The 9,837-nt window shown below is 39.5% G+C and overlaps 1 pseudogene; it reads right to left on the bottom strand.

Moving 5' to 3' along the window:
• Window positions 1-6,131: 6,131 nt before the first annotated feature.
• On the bottom strand, window positions 6,132-6,261 carry LOC112441330 (U2 spliceosomal RNA; annotated as a pseudogene).
• Window positions 6,262-9,837: the final 3,576 nt, after the last annotated feature.

Below are 9,837 nucleotides of genomic sequence, written 5' to 3'. Positions count from 1 at the left end.
GATGTCTAAAATTTTGAGTTGTCATTATCTCTTTCTCACTCTTTCCTCTTTTTTCTTCCTACACCGACATTTCTATTTATATCTCATTTTCATTTTCTCTGTCTCTTCATTCATTCATTTATTCAAGTTACTTTCCCACCAAATTACAGAAGTGGTAGTTGAAAAACAGCAGTGCAGCTGCCAGCCCTATAGCTCCACCCATGACCGAAAGTTGCCCAGGAGCATGGCATGCATGCAAATAGACTTGTCTTCGCATGTTGGATCCTTTTCCTTTTTATAGGAAACTACACCTTTGATTCATAAGGAAATGGACTTTGGCTTTATTGTAATTCCTATTTTCATGGTGTTTTGGCACGAATCATGAAATACACCTGGTGAAACTCCTGAGTCACTGGAGGGCTTAAAGTTTCAGGAAGAGGAAGAGGAGGAGGTTCCTGTGTGGCATCTTCAGAAAGAAGGATGATTGGCAAGTATTACCTCGATCACTGGACAAACTCCTTTCACTTTACTCCTTTGAGCCTTTAGCTCAAGGGGAACAGGGCATTGGTCAGTAATTGATCAAACCACCAGCATCCCCGATATATGAATTCTGGGGGGCTCTGGCCCCTTGTGGGCTTTTAAATGCTGCACAGAGAAGAAGTGAGGCTGAGAGCTTTGAGTCCTGGACAGGCAGACTGTGTGCCAGGTCATAGGGTCACTGGATCACTATTCCTTGGGAGAACCACAGGAATGCGATTGTTTCTGGGTGTGGGGCGTTCATGAAGCCAAGATCCCTCCTGTTTGTGGGAAATGATGGTTATGTGTTTAGCTAGACAAAGGATGTTCCATGCTACACTTAAGCTGGAGGCTTTTGTTTTTCTTGGTAATCAGGGCATTCTAGGGGCATTCCAATGAAGAAAACTTGAAAGGGGATAGATAGAAAAGGAGATCATGAGAAAAAAGGAAGGACTAGTGTTTGGTTGTCTAGGGTTGTGCTTCCAAAATCCCAAAGCAATGTCACATGAAATTAAAAAAAAAAAAACAAACACACACCTCCAAACCAACCAACCAACCAACCAACCAACCAACCAACCGAGTCATGGCCACTCCAGATCTACTGAGTCAGGTTCTCTGCAAGTGGGGCCCAATGAATATCTCTTTATAGTAAGTATCCCATGTAATTTAGATGGAAATTCTCTAGGAATTCTTGTGGGACTTTCAGTTATAAGAAAAATATATCAGGTTTTTCATACCGGCAATAACTTGCTTGAGCATAGGGACTTTCTTACCTTGTTATCCCTAACATTATTTCCAGCACAAAGTTTGTGCTCAATAAGTATTTTTAGAAGTATCATGGAAAATATTTCTTAAAGGTGGCCACTGACTGTGCGGGAAGTGGGGAAAAATAATGTTGGTAATATGGAGGCAAAACTGTCAAATAAAGCCCATTGTTCAGTGTGTGGTGCTCAGTGATGGTAAAGAAAAATAAAAAAAGGTCTCTGTGCCTTGGACAGACCACATGGTGAGTAGAATAGCCCAGAAACATATTCTTTTTGCAAAGACTATTTTTCCCCCAAACTCCATGACATAATAGCACCAAAAGTAATAACTATCAGGCTTTCTTGATTATCTTCCAAGATCATTTATGGCAGTCTCAGGCCATAGATAATAATTAAAGCTACCTGGTCCTTGGTTTTCTCGTCTGCAAAATGGGGCATGGACACTTGCCAGCTGCCTGTATTAATGCAAGTTTGTCAGAGTGGCTAGAGGCCATCTGTCTAGTACCAGAAGGAGTTCAGAAATGGTCATAAAGAGAGTTGGGCACCTTCCAGCCTGCTGTGGAGGCCAGGCTGTCACACACAGTAAAGCCCTGGCTTCTGAACACTGGCACTCATCCAGGCGCCACTTGGGTTGATGCAATCTCTATTTGATCAGATGAATATGATTTCCTTTTCATTGTGCCTAGTCACAATGTCTAATTATTGAAGGCACAATAAAACTAAAATTCCAATGATTAGGCCTCTTCCTAGATAAGAACCTGCCATCCAGCTGTCAGCCATATTTGCAGATGATGTCTGGGAACTTGAGAAGATGAGAGGTGGTTTGAATCTTACTGCTTCTTCAGATAAGGGTAGCAGGGCATGATCTTTTCTTGGAAAACTAGAAATTGGTAAAGTTTGAAGGGCTCACTAGTGTGCATGAATTTTCAGAGCAAAGATATGAAAGAGAATTCAGTGATATATTCTCTTGATCTGAATGGTACAATAAAATTAGCGTATGTAGAAAACTCTATACTAGCCTATCAATGCAACAATTACTATTATCATTTCAACTTGGAAGAGGAGGAAATTAAAGCTAGGAGAGTTTAAACAATGTGACCAAGGCCACACTGCTAGCACTGCAGCCAGATTCCAAACCAGGCTCTCTGACTCTAAATTACATAATCTCTTCACTATATCCTGCGGCCTAACCCAGAGGGAAATTATGCATAAGAATGAAATGATATACATGTGCCAGAGAAATGAGAAATGGGCTTAGCTGACTCAGTATGTAAAGAATATGTGGGAAATTGCCTGAAGGCAACAATGGACTTCGGTATTTTACCTGTGGATTACCCTTTTTACCTCGGAGCCCATTACTGTCCTAACTGGACCTAAAGCAACTTATCTTTTATATATTTAAAATTTGATATCATAGTATTTCTCTATAATAAACAGTGGTTCTTAACCTTGAGACTCTCATGAACGCTATGAACTGTCTTCCAAGGAAAATATGTATATACACACAGGATTCATGGCCCTCCTTTAAAATCACCCTGGTCCTCTCTTCTGCTCCCATCTGTAAGGTCAAGAAATCCTCTATAGATCTGACTTTACAAACTGCCCTGAATTTCTGGGCCATAGAAAATCTTCATAGTTTAGAGGTTGTTGAGCCTCTAGGCCATCAATTTTTCTATGCACTAGTCCATGTCTGAGTTGATGACAAATCATTTATTGAAAGGTCATATGAGTTTTCTTTCTATCTAACACCAGGTGTCTAGCTATATGATACTAAACATTTCTGTTTTTTTCATTGTTATATCCCTAAAGCCTGGAATAGAACTTGGCAAAATTACATGATGTAAGTTATATGTTTTATTTTTTGTGTCCTTTATACAAAAAATTATGTGTAAAATTGTGTGTAAAAAATGTTTGGAAATTAATTATGAAAATGCAATAGGACAACTTGTTCTTTGTTGCTCAGGCTGGAATGCAGTGGCACGATTACAGCTCACCTTGACCTCCTGGGCTCCAGCAATCCTCCAACCTCCACCTTCAAGTAGCTGGGACTACAGGCACATGCCACCATGCCTGGCTAATTTTTAAATTTTTTTGTGGAAATGGGGTCTCACTATGTTGTCTAGGCTGGTCTTGAGCTTTTGGGCTCAAGCGATCCTCCCACCTTGGCCTCCCAAAGTGCTGGGATTGCAGGTGTAAGCCAATACATTGGGCCAGCAACTCGTTCTTAAAGGGAATTTGTTTACAATTTCCCTATTATGTATAACATCACTCTAGATTTTTGGCATATAAACTTTATCAAGTTAAGGAAGTTTCCTTCTAGTCCTGTTTCTAAGAGTTATTTTTCTTAAATTACAAATAGATGTTGGACTTTATCAAATGTTTAGATATTTGATTGAGATACTTTAATAATTTTTCTCCTAAAGTTTATCAATGTGGTGAATTATATTGATAGGTTTTCTAAGAATAAACCATCCTTGCATTCCTGGGATAAATCTTACATATTATAATATATTATTATTATATAATGATGTATTAGTCCTTAATATACTATTGAATTCAGCAAGCAAATATTTTGTTCAGGATTTTTGAATCGATGTTCACAAATTAGATGGCCTATAATTTTCTTTTCTTGTATTGACCTTATTTAGTTTTAGAATCAAGTTTACATGATTGGCTCTTTAAAGTAATTTAAATTAAATGCAGAAATCTGTCTTTTAATTGGTGAGTTTAATCTTCTTAAATTCATTATCGTTACTGAGCTAGTAGAACCTATCCTGCCAACATATTCCTGTTTTCCATTCATTGTAATTTTTAAATACATCCTTCCTGTTTTTCATAGAAAGGTTCAGTTTCTCTCAGAATGCTCAAAAGTTAAATGTTTAAAATTTAAAAGCTAAACTTTGAAACATTAAAAGTTAAACAGAATGTTTAACACATCATTTATGAAAAAGTTAAACAGAATGTTTAAAAGTTTAACTTTTGTTTTATTTTTTGTTATAAAAAAATTTTGTTTTTATAATAAGAACAAAAGTGGCAGTTGCCTCCTACTTCAGATCCACTTTTATGTTTATTTGTCCTTCAGATCCACTTTTATGTTTATTTGTCCCTATTGATTTCTTAAATTTATTGATAGCTATATTTTCTCCTTAGAAAACGAAAGCATTAGTGCATTTTGATTTCTCTTTGATCTCCTCAAGGGCCACATTTTGGAAAATTAAATATAATATAAATGGTGTTCTCTGGACTTGTGTAATCATGTTATTTTAAAGATATTTTGTTTTGTGTTGTTATGGATGAATTTTCTCCTTTTCCCAGCTTTAAGAAAATTCCTATAATAAACTTTACCCAGTATTTGATTACCTTTTGCTCTCATAGTTCTTGCAACATCCTCCTGAGTCACTCTTTTCATTTGAATGCTTTCTCTAAGAGCAATTTTAATGGGAGTCTTGTAGGTCTGAAGACATCTTCATTAGCTACAATATTTGAATGACAATTTGGCTAGATTTAAAATTATAGGTTCAGTGTTCATTTTCTTAAATACTTTAAAAATATTTCTTCATTATCCGCTTGCATCTAGTTTTGCTGTGGAAAAGTATACTGTCATTTTGATTCTTGTTCCTTAGCTATAAATATATTCTTTTTCTTAGTAAGCTTTTAGAATGTCCTCTTTGTATTAGTTGTTTTAAAGTTTCATTATAACGTATCCAAGTGTTTGTTTTACCTTATCTCTATTGTTGTCCATGAGGCCTTTCAAAGATTTTTCATCTTTTTTTTTTAATTTTAGGAATTTGTCATTTCTGTAAGACAAGGACAGGGCAAGAATAACCACTATTAGCATTGTTACTTGTCATAGTACTGGCCAACACCATAGGAAAGGAAAAAAACAAGAGATGGAAGAATCGGAAGGGAAAAAATAAAACTGCCGTTACTTTCAGAAGAGATTGTCTTCTACCTAGAAGGACTATGATAACCAACAAACTATTAGAATAAATAAAACAGTTCAGCAAGGTTTCTAGAAATAAGATAAACTCTCAAATATTAGAATTTTTCTATAGCATCACTAACCAACTAGAAAATTATATAAAAAAACAAGATGCCATTCACAATATCAACAGAAACTATAACATAATTGAGAATTAGCTCATTTAAGAATATACTATACTTCTGTGGAGAAAATTTAAAAACTCTAATAATAAAAAACATGGAATATGATCTGAAGAGATGGAGAGCTGTCCCATGCTCAGCTGGACCAAATTAATTTTATAATGGTATTACTGTTGCTTGAAGTAATCTACAAATTCAATGAAAACCAATAAAAATTTCAGTGTTTTTTTTTGGGGGGGTGCTGGGGAGTCTCTCTCTGTCACCCAGGCTGGAGTGCAGTGGTGCGATCTCGGCTCACTGCAACCTCCATCTCCTGAGTTCAAGCTATTCTCCCTCCTCAGCCTTCTATGTAGCTGGGATTACAGGTGCCCACCATCATGCCCAGCTGATTTTTGTATTTTTAGTGGAGACAGGGTTTCACCATGTTGGCCAGGCTGGTCTCAAACTCCTGACCTCAGGTGATCCATCTGCCTCGGCCTTCCAAAGTGCTAGAATTACAGGCATGAGCCACCATGCTGGCTGGAATTTTTTGAGGAACTTGATAAACTTATCTGAAAAATTTAAGCTGTACTATAATAAATAACAATAAAAACTAAGGTACAAGAACAACGAGACCAGTAAAATAAAATAGGTCCGTGTACCTAAAGTATGTATTTCTATTCAAAAAAAGCACACTATGAATAAAGTTAGCAGATGACAAGAGTGAAGAAATTTGTGTTGAGTAAAACTGAAAATATCTAGAATTGTACATCTAGAACACAGATGTGCAAAGAATTTCTGCTGATCAACAAGAAAAAGGGCAATCCTGGTACAGAAATTGGCAAAGGAATGAACAGACATTTTAAACTGGCAAGAACAAATACTACACTTGATCTTAGCCAAAGGGCCAAGAGGTGATTGAAGAGGTATTTTGGAGAAGAGAAACTCCATAGGGTTAACATGCATATGAAGACATGCTTCCATTTATTAGTATTATAATGTAAAATAAACCACTACACTATCACTACACTATTATACTAAAACACACACACACACTCTACACTGTTGCTATCACTACATGTACCACACTGGCAACATTTAGACCTTGGATAACGTCAGGTTTGGTGGTAAAGTGGAAATATGAGAAGCTGGTGGAAAAATGAACTGCTGGTGGAAGTCTTGGACAGATTAGTATTCAGTCAGATTAAATATACACCTATTCTTTGGCCCAGTAATTCCACCTCTGGGCATATAACCTCAAGGAAATTTTCACATGCCTCTGAAAAAAGATGCATATAAGAATGTTCATCAATGCTTTGTTTGTGGAAGAGGAAGTTGGAGACAATCTGCTTAAGTGAAATGCAGCGCTCACACACCATAGAATACTTTGCAGGTGTTAAAAGTGGTGCACAGAATGTCTACATCGATGTGGACAGATCTTACGACACTGTGCTGAATTAAAAAATAAGAAACAGCGTGAAATGTGTAATATAACATCATCTACATAAATTAAAAATCTATACATGCCAAACAATACAGATCTTATAAGAACAGGCACAAATGTCTACAAATAAAAGCTTCAGCATCAACCACTGAAAAGAGTTGCCCTGATTGGAATGGTGGGTGGGTGATGGGGGTATGAGGGGACAGGAAAAAGAATAGACATGGAAAATGAGGGGGAAAGTAGATGAATGAATAAATAAATTACTGAGCAAAATAAGATAGGGGCTTTTCATAAATCAAAAATGATGAGAATGAAGATGATTAAAGGCTAAATGAAAAGAAAAGATTAAGACTTGGCAGAGGTAATGGCATGTAATAAGCACTCTGTAAATATTTATTAAATGATGGAAGAAATGAAGTCGATGGTGAATCTTTTTGCAAAGCTAAAATTTATTTCACAATATGAATCAGTGCACTTTAATAAATTATTTTAGAAGTTTTGATGTTTGTATATCAAACTCTTTAAAAATGTGAGCACACCTGTATTTGGAGTCATCTGGACCATGTTCACAGATTTTTTTTTCTTTTCTTCCACTTCTTGAGACATTGCATAAACATAGTCGCCTCTTTTGAACTATGCCATGCAGTTTGACTTTTGATTCTAAGTCACAGAAAATGTTTTCCTGGAAAATATTTGCTGTTTCGATCAAGTCTTGATTCCAAAGCATCTGCCTGTATGTGGTCACTGATATGCAGGGTATTTGCTGGAAGAAATGAGCTGGAATCTGCCTCATGAGCTTTGAGGCCATAAGAGGTGATGGGTTTATCGCTGGCCATGATGGTGGGCTTGCCCACTGACATTTTGTTTTTCTGCCACTGTACAAGATCTGATTTGTCAGAGTAGCTCTGGGTCTCACCTTTTCCTTCCCTCTTTCCAAAGGACAGAAATTTATTCCGGGGGATATAGCTTCTGTTGATCTGCTTCAGGTTTTAATAATAATGATCCTATATTACTACTAACAAACATGGCTGACACTTGGCATTTACTGCTTTCAACTTAATAAATATCTTTTATTTTAATGATTTAGAGCTCTGGCTCTAGTCAGATGAATTTGGGTCTGGCACCAGCCTATAACCTGATAGCTTGGTGACATTGGACAGATGAAATTCCCTAAGCATTTGTTTGTTTCTCTGAACAATACAGGTAGACGTTTCCTTGCAGCGTTGTTGTGGTGACTAGATTAGGTAATGTATTTAAGGCTTAACATGGAGCCTCTTGCACAGTAAGTGGTTATATTATTACTTTGTGGAAATCATCATGCTAGGCCTGTGGGGAGAAACTGAGATGAATAAGAAAAGGTTCTGAATTTCACGGACTTGGAGAGAATAAGACATGACCAAAATAGACAAAAGACAGACCCGTGGGAGAGAGGACCAGCGAGGTCACATATCCTCCTACGAACCTGTGAGACACTCACAGAACTGGTTCTTCATTTTATAGATGAGGAAACTGAGGCTAGAAGAGTTATGTGACTTGTTGAAGGGGACACAGTGAGTGAGTGTCAGAGCCTTCATAGGAACCCACGTCTCCTGTGACTGAGGCAGGCCTGAGGGATGTGCCTCTGTTTCTCATGGAAACTCCTCGGTGCAGCCCAAGGCCTTGAGATGCTGCCCCCTGCCAGGCCAGGGTGTGGGCTGCCAGCCACCACAGCATGGGGGCCTCCACTGTCCTGAACTTCAGAGGCTCTGCGGGGAGGGCTTATAGGCAGCCAGGAGACAGCCTTCTCTGGCTTTTAAGTGAATCATTTATAAAATGTGGACAGCATTTCTCCTCAAGACCTGCCCTCAAATCAGCAACCGATTAGAGACAGTAATTCATAACTTCATCAGATGAATTTTTATTGGGGGTCACTATGCTCCAGGTCTTGTGTGGGGCACTGGAGAGGCAAAGATGAAACCTCCTTGAGAAACTGTCAGAGTCATGTGACAATTCACCATCACATAATGAACAAAGTGCTCTAAGATCTGAGAAGAGGAACAAGTATTCTCTGGGCTGGGGGTTTGTCCTTCCGGCAAGAGAGGACGGCAAGGTCAAAGGCAGGGAATTGCATGGGTGTTTGGTGGTGCTTAGAGGGCACTGGGACCGGCGGTAGGAGGGCAGTTGGTGGTGAGGCTGGAAAGGAAGGCAACGGCTCGATTGTGGGAGGCCTTTTGGCCTCCAGCTCTGTGGCTGAAGGGAGAAGGTGAATGCTTTGTAGGCTAGAGGATAGCATGATCAGGTCTAGGTGGTGCAAGATGGCTCTGAGGCAGTATGGACGGCAGAGCAGCAAGGCCCCACACCTGCTCTAGGGGGTGTAGCCAAGGGGTCTTGACCCCAAACTGACTGAGTCCCTGGAGCCTGAGCATGTGGACCTCAGATATGCAGTGGCAGAAGGCTTCCAAACTGTGAAGGAGCCGGTAGCCAACACCCTCTACACTTCCAGATGGTGAGCCCATGACTTACTTAAAGAAGCTTCCTGTTATCAGTGGGTGGGCACTCGCAAAGAGGCTCTGTTCATCTTGTGCCTACAAGCCCAGATCCAGTCAAAGAGCACGGGCATGTTCTCCTTCCTTCCTTGAGGGTTGGCCTCTTTCTCCGTGGGCATAGCCGACATCAGAGCCAGCGCCCCCATATTTCAGCATGATTAAGCCTTGCCATTTTGGGGGTGGCTGGGGGCGAGGGGAGGGGCTACTGTGTTTCAAAATGGAATAAACAGAAAAGCAATATTAAAAGAATGAGGAGGTTGTTTACTGAGGCTTGAAGAGATGACAGGTGTTTCCTCCCAGTTGAGAACCAGTGACCCCTGGGAATCGCATTTCCCGCTGAGCAGGCACCCATGGCGGGCTGAGTCCTGCCCAAGCCCTGGTGGCCTGGAAGCCTGCATGGGCGCCGTGCAAAGATCAACGTTTTCCAGAGGAGCTTTTGGGCTCATCACTGGCCTGGGGAGGGCTTGACACGGGGTTCCCACAGCTTGCCCCACACCACCTTCACACCCACACACAGCAGGTCCCC

Source organism: Pan paniscus, chromosome 9, assembly GCF_029289425.2.
Source record: "Pan paniscus chromosome 9, NHGRI_mPanPan1-v2.0_pri, whole genome shotgun sequence".
Classification (NCBI taxonomy): Eukaryota; Metazoa; Chordata; class Mammalia; order Primates; family Hominidae; genus Pan; species Pan paniscus.
Note: the sequence above shows the minus strand (reverse complement) of the source record. Positions and strands in the feature narration are given on the sequence as shown.